The following is a 12,225-nucleotide window of genomic DNA, read 5'->3' as shown; positions in this document are numbered from 1 at the left end:
TCACAGGCCCCCACTAGTTCCCTTCACCCCCGTGCATGGCCCCCAGGGTCACGCACGCCGACACACATCTGCCTCGGCCCCATGGCCACCTGATGAATCTAGCAAGCGAGGTATGCCCTGTACCCCACCGGCCTGGCTGGCCCTCCACCTGCCAGAATATGGAAGCCACAGGGACATTTCCTGCTGAGGCCCAGGACAGCTGCTGAGGCCGCAAGATTTGTGCTGACGGGGACAAAATGGCTCCAGCGGGCACCGGGCCAGCGGCCCCAGGCCAGGATGGAAGAGGAAACCGGCTCTGGGTACCCTACCTTTGTCCTGGTTGCTCCGGGCCGTGGCTTCAGGCTTTGTGATGGTGAGAAAAGACTTTCCCATCCCTCCCCTCAAAAATCCCCAGACTGGGGCTTCCCTGGTGGCGCAGTGGTCGAGAGTCCGCCTGCCGATGCAGGGGACACGGGTTCGTGCCCCGGTCCAGGAGGATCCCACATGCCGCGGAGCGGCTGGGCCCGTGAGCCATGGCCGCTGATCCTGCGCATCCGGAGCCTGTGCTCCACAACGGGAGAGGCCACAACAGTGAGAAGCCCGCGTACAGAAAAATAAAAACAAAAAAAACCCAGACCATTTCAAGGAAACGTTGCATGTATACACCTGGACCACAGCTGGAGAAGAAGAAGGCTGGTGGGGGCTGCCGCATGACGGCAGTGGGGCAGGGGGTGTGGGGAGGGCAAGGGCCTGCGGAGAAGGGGGGCGTGAGGGTCAGTTTTGCATCCCGTTGGCCAGGCTACAAGCCCAGGTGTTTGCCCAAACACTAGGCTAGGTGTTGCTGTGAAGGTGTGTTTTTTCATATATGTATTGATTACAGTGGTGAAATTAGCATAAAATATTACTCAGAAAAGGGAACTAACATACTGAACATCTGTTATGAACCACAGTCTTTTCGTTTGGTCTTTTTTGTATTGTTTGTGGTTCAAAGCACAAAACATAAAATTAACCATCTTAACCATTTTTAAGTGTGCAGTTCAGTAGCGTAAACTATACGGGCCTTGTTAAGCAGTAGATCTCCAGAACTTTCCGTCTTCCCAAACCGAAACTCTGTCCCCACTAAACACTCACTCCCCAGCCCGACACCCACCCTCCTGCTTTTCTGTCTACAGATCTGACTCCCCTAGGGACCTCGTATGAGTGGCATCAGACGGTATTTGTCCTTTCGTGTGTGGCTTATTTCACTCAGCATCATGTCCTCTAGGTGCATCCATGTTTTAGCAGGTGTCAGAATTTCTTTCTTAAGGATGAATACTATTTCATTGGATGAATAGACCACGTTTTGTTTATCCGTCAATCTATGGACATTTCGGTTGCTTCCACCCCTTGGCTACTGTGAATAATGCTGCAGTGAACGTGGGGGTCATGAAGGGTTTTGTCCATGTGATTAACATGGAAATCTGTATATTTGAGTAAAGCAGATGACCCTGATAATGTGGGTGGGTCTCATCCGAAGAGTGGAAGGCCTTAAGAGAAAAGCCTGAGGTCGCCAGGAAGAAGGAGTCCTGCCATACACCACCTCTGGCCCTGGGCTGCAGCCTCAGCTCCTCCCTGGGTCTCTAGCTGCTGGACAAGCCACAACCACATGAGCCAGTTCCTTAAAATAAGTCGGTCTCCCTCCCTCCCGCTCTCTCCCATTGGTCTGTTTCTCTGCAGAGCCCTAATCAGGTCAGAGGGTGACCAAGGGCGGGGACCCAGGAAGGCCAGAGCAGTGTGCTCCCAGCACCTGGGCATCTGTGCACAGGCCCCCAGGGCCGCCCTACCCCACGGCAGGGCACTCGGTGTGTTCTCCAGGCGGATCTGGACGGAACCATGGGCTCCCCTAAGAGAACGGCTGAAACTTGCAGACTGAAACCCCAGGCCGGGGGGGGGAGGGGAATGTCCGTGTGCGCAGCAGGGAGGCCCGAGCCCCTCCCTTAGCGCCCCCTCCCCTCGCACAGCGCAGACCAGTCATCCCCTCCCGGAGAAGAGAAGAGACCCACAGACACTGCCACTGGGGGTCCCCAGTAAGAAGACATTGCAAGCCCCACACCTCTGGGGGGGCCTCAGGTGCAGACCTAGCTCACCGACCACAGTGGCCCCATGTGGGACACTCTGAAGGGTGCTCATTCCAGAGCCTGTTGGCTGGACCGAGGCTTCCTGCAGGACAGCTGGACTTTACCCCTAGCCCATGGCCTGTACCCCACACCCCACCTCGGGGGCTGCTTCCAGACAACCCAGGGTGCAACCAGGTGGGCTTTGGAGATGGGTCCCTCGCTGCCCAGATGCCACAAGGAGCCAGGCATGGGGATTGTCCCTGCGGTGGGTCACACTGGCAGGGGATGAGAGGCCCAGTGGGTGCTTCCCACACATGTGCTCCACACAAAGTCACCAAGGTGGAGGGTGGGTCAGGAGTGGGGACTTGAAAGCCGGGGTGAGCGTGAGTGTGGGTGTGAGCGTGGGCGTGGGTGTGGGTGTGACTGTGGATGTGGGTGTGAGAGTGAGCGTGGGTGTGAGTGTGGGTGTGGGCCTGATCGTGGGTGTGGGTGTGAATGCGGGTGTGAATGTGAGTGTAGGTGTGGGTGTGGACATTGGTGTGAGTGTGAACATGGGTGTAAGCGTGAACTTGGGTGAGCATGGGTGTGGGTGTGAGCTTGCATGTGGGTGTGAACATGGGTGTGACCGTGGGAGTGGGTGTGAGTGTGAGTGTGAACGCCAGGTGTTATTGTGCTGAGCGCTGGGTCTCTGGTTGCCTACAGGTCTCTGCTCCCCCAGGCAGTGGAGGGCAGAGAACCGCAGTCCCAAGCCCAGGACTTGAGTGTCAGAGTGGCTGACCTTCAATGACACCTGTTGCCCATCAAAGTCGAGCCCTGGTGGGACAGCAGGGGCCTTGACATGTGCGCGGGATATCCGGGTGGGTGACGCCACCTCCTCTGGAATTCTGGCCTTCAGGTCCTGCTCGGCTCTCTCTGTGAAGGGCTGGTCCCAGAACTGCCACCCCAGGGGAGCACAGTGCACAGGCCACACCCCAACTGGAGTCAACATTTGTCCCCCTCAGGGCCCCCTCCCGCCATGGCCACTAGGCTGACAACACAGGTAAGCTGCAGCTGACCCAGCTGAGAATAAGCTGGGCCTGACATGGGTGGACAGAGGCACCTGGTGGCAGTGCTGGCAGGAATCAGGCGAGCACAGCTGGGCCGGGCGCTCCCTCGAGGGGTTGGAGCATAGCGGGGCGGGTGGGGGGTGGGTAGGCACGGAGCTTCTCAGACCCCTCCCTTCTTTCTGCAGCCTCTGCCTGAGGTCCACTCGGCCAGCTGGGGCAGCCACGTGGGGGCTGGCACCTGGGCTCTGCCGCAGCCCACCAGCCTCCTCGCTTGCGGGTGACAGCGCTGCACCGTGACACAGTCTTCCCAGGTCCCGGTGGAGTGAGCCGCCTGCCCAAAGGCCCCTGCCCGGCTCTGGGACTGCCCCCTTCTGTCCCACCTTACTTCCTGTGCCCACGGAAAGGCTGTGTGCCCCCATCTTGAGCCGTTGTCACAGGGCCTGCTTGGGGGCAGCTCAGCCTGGACAAGGGGTGTCAAAGAAACCCAAATCCTGGACCACCAACCGTGGAGGAGGGGAGGGATGCAAGTGGAAGATCTGGTAGTGTTCAGGAAATGGCCAGGGCTAGTGACTGAGATTAAAATGTAATGTGGGGACTTCCCTGGTGGCGCAGTGTTTAAGAATCCACCTGCCAATGCAGGGGACACGGGTTCGAGCCCTGGTCTGGGGAAGATCCCACATGCCGCGGAGCAACTAAGCCCATGTGCCACAACTACTGAGCCCGCGTGCTGCAACTACTGAAGCCTGAGCGCCTAGAGCCCGAGCTCCTCAACAAGAGAAGCCACCGCAATGAGAAGCCTGCGCACCGCAAGGAAGAGTCGCCCCCGCTCGCCGCACCTAGAGAAAGCCCATGCGCAGCAACGAAGACCAAACACAGCCACAAATAAATAACTAAATAAATTTATTTTTTAAAAAAACTAATGTGAAACTGTTAAGATAACCACTAAAAGACTAGAAATAGGTTGTATAACTTCCACATCTATGGAAGGAAAAAAGACTAAAGAAAACGTAATGAACATAATAGAATATAGGAAGGGAGAAGGAAGCATAAGAAAGGCAGCATAGGGGGGCATTCCCTGGAGGTCCAGTGGTTAAGACTCTGTGCTCTCACTGCCAAGGGCATGGGTTCAATCCCTGGTCAGGGAACTAAGGTCCAGCAAGCTGCACGGTGCAGCCAAAAATTAAAAATTAAAAATAAAATAAAGTCAGCATAACTAGGAAGCAGAAAGTAACATAATAAAGGTAAACCGGGACTTCCCTGGTGGTGCAGTGACTAAGACTCCACGCTCCCAATGCAGGGGGCCCTGGTTGGATCCCTGGTCAGGGAACTAGATCCCACATGCATGCTGCAACTAAGGAGCCCACATGCCGCAACTAAGGAGCAGGCGAGCTGCAACTAAGGAGCTGAGATCCAGTGCAACCAAATAAATAAGTAAATTTTTTGTTAACTAAAAAAAAATAAAGGTAAACCCAGGTAAGGGGAGGAGGAATTGGAGGAAGGCAGTCAAAGGGTAGAAACTTCCAGTTATAAGAAAAATAAGTACTATGGATGTAATGCACAACATGATAAATGTAATTAACACTGTATGTTACATATGAAAGTCGTTAAAGAGGGTCAATCCTGAGTTCCCATCACAAGGAAAAAATTTTTTTCTATTTCTTTAATTTTGTACCTATGTGAGATGATGGATGTTCACCAAACTTATTGTGGTTCATGTTCATGATGTATGTACGTCAAGTCATTATACTGTACACCTTAAACTTATACAGTGCTGTATGTGAGTTATACCTCAATAAAATTAGAAGAATAAAGAAGGTAAACACAGCCACCTGACAGAGTTTCCAGGGGCCAAAGCTGGAACAATGTGAGAAAGAAAATAAATCAAGTCGTATTGGGTCATAACCAAAATATAAGGTAAATATCATTGTGCATTAAAGCACACCATCAACAGAGAGAAAAGGCAACCCACAGGATGGGAGAAGATATTTGCAAATCTTATATCTGATAAGGGATTAATACCCAGAAAATGTAAAGAACTCCTACAAATCAACACCAAAAATAAACAACCTAGGGCTTCCCTGGTGGTGCAGTGGTTGAGAATCTGCCTGCCAATGCAGGGGACACAGGTCGAGCCCTGGTCTGGGAAGATCCCACATGCCGCAGAGCAACTAGGCCCGTGAGCCGCAACTACTGAGCCCGCGCATCTGGAGCCTGTGATCCGCAACAAGAGAAGCCGCTATAGTGAGAGGCCTGCTCACTGTGATGAAGAGTGGCCCCCGTTTGCCCCAACTAGAGAAAGCCCTCGCACAGAAATGCAGACCCAACACAGCCAAAAATTAATTAATTAATTAATTAATTTAAAAAATAAATAAATAAACAACCTAATTCAAAAACTGGGCAAAGAACTTGATAGACCTTTCTCCAAAGAAGACACACACATGGCCAACAAGCACATGACAAGATGCTCAGCATCACTGATCATGGAATGCAAATCAACAGCACAGTGAGACACCACCTCACACCCATCAGGACGGCCACCATCAAAAAACAGAAAACAAGAAGTGCTGGTGAGTGCTCACTTCGGCAGCACAGATACTGAAATTGGAACAATACAGAGAAAACTAACATGGCCCCTGCGCAAGGATGACACACAAATTTGTGAAGCATTCCATATTTTAAAAAATGAAGTGTTGGTGAGGATGTGGAGAAATTGGAACCCTTGTGCACTGTTGGTGGGAATGTAGACTGGTGGAAGACAATACAGCGGTTCCTAGAAAAGGTAGGCATAGAGTTACCATGGGGCCCAGCAATTGCAGTTCTGGGCCTATTCCCCAAAGAATCGAAAACAGGTCCTCAAACACGTATTCGCATACCCGTGTTCATAGCAGTGTTATTCACAGGAGTTAAAAAGTAGAAAACAACCCCAAATGTCGGTCAATGGATAGTTGGATAAACAAAACGTGGTGTATGTGTGTGTGTGTGTGTGTGTGTGTGTGTGTGTGTCTGTGTGCGTGTATATATATATATATATATGTCATATATATATGTCATCATATATATATATGATGGTTAATATATGTGTCCACTTGGCTAAGCTAAGGGCACCCAGATAGCTGGGTGTGACTGGGATAGTATGTCTGGAGGAGACTGGTGTTGAATCTGAACACAAGTAACAAAGATTGCCCTCCCCAATGCAGGTGGGCATCATCCAATCTGTTGAGGGCCCAGGTAGGACAAAAAGGCAGAGGACAAGCTAATTGTCTCTTTGCCTGATCTGGGACACTCATCCTTTCCTACCCTCGGACATCAGCACTCCTGGTTCTCGGCCTTCAGCCTCAGGCTGAATTAAAGCCCTGGCTTCCTGGGCCTGCAGCTTGCAGATGGCAGACCTTCGCCTCCTTCAGAATCACATGTCAATTTCTATAATAAACATCCCCATCTTGGGCTTCCCTGGTGGCGCAGTGGTTGAGAGTCCGCCTGCCGATGCAGGGGACATGGGTTCGTGCCCCGGTCCAGGAAGATCCCACATGCCGCGGAGCGGCTGGGCCCATGAGCCACGGCCGCTGAGCCTGCGCGTCCGGAGCCTGTGCTCCGCAACGGGAGAGGCCACAGCAGTGAGAGGCCCGCGTACCGCAAAAAAAAAAAAAAAAAAAAAAAAACTCCCCATCTTATACCTCAATTAATAAATAAATAAATAATTAAAATCTCATCTCTGTATATTTTACATATATATATTTTTTTAATTTATTTATTTTTGGGTCTTCGTTGCTGTGCGCGGGCTTTCTCTAGTTGCAGCGAGCAGGGGCTACTCTTCATTGCGGTGTGCAGGCTTCTCATTGCGGTGGCTTCTCTTGTTGCAGAGCACAGGCTCTAGGCGTGCGGGCTTCAGTAGTTGTGGCTTCCAGGCTCTAGAGCGCAGGCTCAGTAGTTGTGGCGCACGGGCTTAGTTGCTCTGTGGTACGTGGGACCTTCCTGGACCAGGGATTGAACCCATGTCCCCTGCATTGGCAGGCGGATTCTTAACCACTGTGCCACCAGGGAAGCCCTACATATATTTTTTATATTATATATATAATTGATTTCTCTGGAGAACCCTAATACAATATACAATAGAATTATTATTATTCAGCCTTAAAAAGGAAGGAAATTCTAACACCTAATACAACATGGATGAGCCTTGAGGACATCGTGCTCAGTGAAATAAGCCAGTTATAAAAAGACAAATACTGAATGATTCCATTTATATACCATCCCTAAAGTAGTCAAATTAATAGAGACAGAAAGTAGAATGGCTGTTGCCAGGGGCTGGGGTAGGGGGTGAGGAGTTAGTGTTTCATGGGGACAGAGTTTCAGTTTTACAAGGTGAGAAAGTTCTGGAGGCAGATAGTAGTGATGGTTGTACAACGATGTGAATGTGCTTAATGTCACTGAGCTGTGCATGTAAAACAATTAAAACGGTAAACGTTATGTTATGTGTATAACCACAATAAAAGTAAATATGTACCCATGAGCCCATACTGATACAAGTGACAGAATAAATAAATAAATGGAAGAGTCAAATATTCCATACAGAAGAATTCCAAATAATTTATGTAGATGTTCTACCCTCAAGGAAGGGAGCACAACCCCCCACTTCTTAATCGTGGTTGGCCAATACTGACTTCCTTCCAATGAGCAGAGAATGGAAAGGCTCACCGCCCAGTGATCAGGGCCAGGGCCACAGTGGTGAGCCATGTGGAGGGCATTCGCCCTTGACACTTGCAACGAGAAGGGCACTGTACCCCTCTGAAACCCACAACCCCACCAGACAAATCCCAACAGAGGAACAGGCTACAGGATGTCCTGACCAGCACTCAAAACCATCAAGGTCACCGAAGACAAGGAAAGTCTGAGAAACTGCCACAGCCAGGAGGCGCCCAGGAAGAACAACTAAATTTACTGTGGGATCCTGGAACAGAAAGAGGATGTTAGGTAAAAACTAAGTAGATCTGAATAGAGTGTGGACTGTAGTTAATAATGTGTCAATATTGGGTTATTAATTGTAGCAAGTGTACTGTACTAATGTAGTTCCTCATAATAGAGGAAATCGACCGTGAAGTGAAGTGCATGGAAACTCTCCGGAAGTCTCAGCAATTTCTCTGAAAATCTACAGCGATTCTAAAAATAAAGTTTATTTTAAAAAAGAAATCCAGGGCTTCCCTGGTGGCGCAGTGGTTGAGAGTCCGCCTGCCGATGCAGTGGACACCGGTTCGTACCCCGGTCCGCGAAGATGCCACATGCCGCGGAGCGGCTAGGCCCGTGAGCCATGGCCGCTGAGCCTGCGTGTCCGGAGCCTGTGCTCTGCAACGGGAGGGGTCAAAAAAAAAAAAAGAAATCCAGGGACTTCCCTGGCGGTCCACTGGTTAACACTCCGCGCCTCCAATGCAGGGGGGCTGGGTTCCCTGGTCAGGGAACTGGATCCCACATGCTGCAACTAAGACCCAGCGCAGCCTAAATAAATAAATAAATAAATATTTTTTTAAAAAGAAGAAATCCAAATACCAGTAATCGAAATAATGCCATTTAAAACAATCGCCACTTTAAAAGCGATTGAATTGACTAAATGGATAAAAACAAAGTCCAGATGCTCCCTGTCCACAGACACAGCCTACAGAAAGGCTGGCCCTCCCGGACCCCAGAGCCCCTCCGCCGGGCGCGTCCCGGGAGCCCCGCCCCACTGCGCCCAGCGCCCCACGCGCTCTCTGGGTCTGGGGTAGCAGCCTCAGAACATCCTTTTCTAGCAACCCTGCATTGCTCTAAAAATAGATCATTTATTGATCCACAAAGAAATCTCAACACTAAAGATCAGCCTCAAACTGACCACCTTCTCCAACTACCGAGATTTCGATTAATTTCGAAATCAAGAGCAGAGGAAACAACTAAGAGCTGAAAAGGGTTGTTTCCGCGAAGAGCGGGCGGGGTGTACTGCGAGTTACCAGCCCTGAAAACTATGGACTGTTTTAGCAAAATCACAAGCCTGTCTGGGAACAGGTCGCCGTGGCCCTCCGGGGTGTTCGTGGGGAGTGCCAGCCCGCCAGCCCACCAGCCCACCCGGGTGGGCGGAGTCCGGAGCTGAGCCTCTCAAGCCCCGGCCCAGTTCCCGACGCTCGGCCCCGCCCCTGGCCAGCCACTAGGCCCCTCCCCTGCCTTTTCCTCAGGCCCCGCCCCCTACAATTGCCCCCGCCCCTTCACCGTCACCTAGCTCTGCCCTCGGCCCCGCCCCATCCCCGGCCCGGAAGCACCGCTTCGGGCGGCCACTCCGCGCGTGTGCACCAGGCGGCGCTCGCGGGCCGCGCGGAGCTCAGACGGGGATCGCCGCTGGGCGGGCACCAGCGTTTGAGGGCGGCCCTCCTGGGCTTGGAGCTGGGCGGGGTCGTCTTCCCAAGCCTCCTGCCCGGCCACTCTCCATCCCTCCTTTCAAAACCCTGCCCTCGAAGCCTCACTCTTGGGTTCCCTCAATTGTTAGCACAAAAATAGGCATAAGTATTCATTTCATTCACCTGTAAGGCGGCGAAGGGCCAGCTTGCCGCGGGGGAGGGGGGAGGGGGGGAGGGGAGCGGGCGGGAGGGTGCCGACTGGGAAAAGTGGAGCCACCGCTCGCCTTGGGCCGCCGACCCCTGACCGAGGGTTCAGACCCCCGGAGAAGCACCCCCGTCCCCAGGCAGCCTTTTGCACCAGGCAGACCCCCACCCCGCCTTTACACAAGGGCAGGTGTGGGCCCTGAACCTCGTCGTCCTGAGACCCTGGCCAGCCGTGCTCAGGAGCTCGGGCCCACTGCTCTGCTGCCGTGTGACCCAGCGTGAGCCCTGCTCTGCCAGGCCCCAGGCTGACCCTGGCATCCCTGAACCCCCTGCTCCCTTGCAGGGCTCAGGGGCTCCTCCTTCCTTGTCATCTTCAGTCTTGTTTGAATGTGACACCAGCAAGGTCATTTTGTCCAAAAGCTAAAAGAAGTTTTGAAAATGAAGCAAGAGCCTCAGGCCTCTCTGGTTCCAGTGGGCCCAGCGGCCAGAGGGCGGCAGGAGCCTGGAGTTCTGTCCTGCACCAAGGAGACAGACTGGAGAAGGTGAGCCCGCCCCTGGCTGGCCTCTCCGCAGAGCCTGGCCTTGGGGGCAGCACCCATGGGCCTCGCACAGGGCCGTTTGGGGGTGGGGCAGGGGCAGGGCACGTATGGTCCTGGCCTCAGCAGTGCCCACAGTGGTGCCCAGTGAGGTTGACCCACGGCACCTCGTACTCACAGACTCTGTGGGGGCTTCCTTCCCATGATCTGTCTCAAAGGTCTGGACACCTCAGTGCCCAGGGGCTGCTGGAGCGACAATAGGACAGGACAGACAGGCCCTTAGAAGTCTGATTCTCAGGCTGAGCCACCCCCCAGGAACCCCAGAGCAGGTCTGGGCATGAGCACGGGGCATCTGCCCAGGGGAATGTATCGGGGCCCAGCGGGGCCTAGATGGACGTCACAGCGAGAGCTCCAGGGCCCCAGCTCCAGGCAGCACCCCTCCACGTGCCCAGCCAGGCCTGCTGGTTTCCAAAACACCCAGCGCCTGCCAGCCTGGCCGCCCCAGGAGGGACAGCTGGGGGCCAACATATGCTCCGTGCTTGGCCTGCACCCCTGCTGCCTGGGGTCCCAGCGCACCACTTCCTCTTCCCCCTCCTTGAGCCCCCAGCCTGCGGACCTCCAAGACCACCCCCTGGGACTCCACCGGCTCCAGGCCCGCTGGCCTCATACCTGCCTCTCATCGCCCCTTCCAGGCACCACTTGCCTCACCTCCCAGGTGGCTGGTGGGCTGGGCCTCAGGGACAGGATTCTTCACAAACAGCCCTCAGGCAGGGCCCCTCCCCAGGGGAGGAGAGCTGCATCCTCAGGATCCAGGTCCCATGGCTGAGGACTGCAGGACTGAGACGCCGGGGGCCTGGAGGTGAGGTGCTGCAGGGGCCGTGGGGGCCTGGGTGGCCCTGCAGAGGGTGCATGCCATCCCCCCACCCTGTGCCTGCCCCTGGGCACGGGCAGTGGTGCCCAGCCTGAGTGTAAGCACAGGACCCAGTGACCCCCCCCCTCGCCGTCCCTGCTGGCCCAGCCCACACCCAGTTGCCCCCACAGACACCCGGGGGCCCACCACCACTTCAGAAGTCAGCCTGGGGGCTCTGGGTGCTGGGGATGCCCCTGGGTCTCAGCAAGCTGTTCCCTGGCAGTTCCGTCGGCCTGACAGGCTGGACTCATGCCTGGGGCAAGGGGCAGCTGGCCCGGATGAAGCCAGACTCTGTGGGAAGTAGGATGGGAGAGGGAGGAAGGGGAGACCGGGTGAGGGGTGGGCCCCCCTCCAGGCTCAACAGTGTCCCCAGGTGCCCAGTGGGAGTAAGGGGGCCTCCAGGGAACCAGAGCCCTGCCCGTTCTGCTGACTGCTGGCTTTCCTCCCGCCAGCTCCAGGACCTGCCCTGGCTGAGGAGGGCTCTCTGCTGCCCCGGCAAAACCAGTAAATAAGAATGTGCTGTCAAGAAGTGGAAGAGAGGGCGGGGGTGGGGGGCAGCGCCAGGAAGGGCCCCCATCCTTCTGAGGCGCCCCAGGCCCAGCAGTCGAGGCCTCCCCCTTCACTGTAGCCCTCTCCTGCCTCCTGGCTGTGTTCACATGTACCATCCCCCAGGCCACCTCTGGGACCCTGTAGGTGCCTGGGTCCCCGCCTGGGACCCCACCCCATGCTGGTCCCTGCCACCCTGGCCACACAAACCTGTTGTCTGCAAAGTTCCCGCCTCTATCTGGGGTTCTCCTGGCGCTCTCTCCTCACCCCCTTCCCCAGTTGGGGGACATTGGCAGCCCTGGACATCCTCAGCTACCCATGCTCCCCCATGGCCCCTCACTGGCCCATGGCTCTCCACGCCCATTGCAGGCCTGCTTCTCAGCCAACATCTACAAGCATCTTGGGTTAGAAAGGTCCAGGACACAGCACATTCTCCCCCTACCCCACCGGAACTGCCCTCCCCAGCTGCTCCTCCCGTCCTCCCAGCTTGCTCACAGTTCAGCTGTGTGGACAGACACCCTGATGTCACCCTTGACTCCTCTGTGCCTTCTG

Source organism: Mesoplodon mirus (assembly GCF_964341445.2).
Source record: "Mesoplodon mirus genome assembly, chromosome: 3".
NCBI classification, from domain to species: Eukaryota; Metazoa; Chordata; class Mammalia; order Artiodactyla; family Ziphiidae; genus Mesoplodon; species Mesoplodon mirus.
This window is presented reverse-complemented; position numbering follows the sequence as displayed.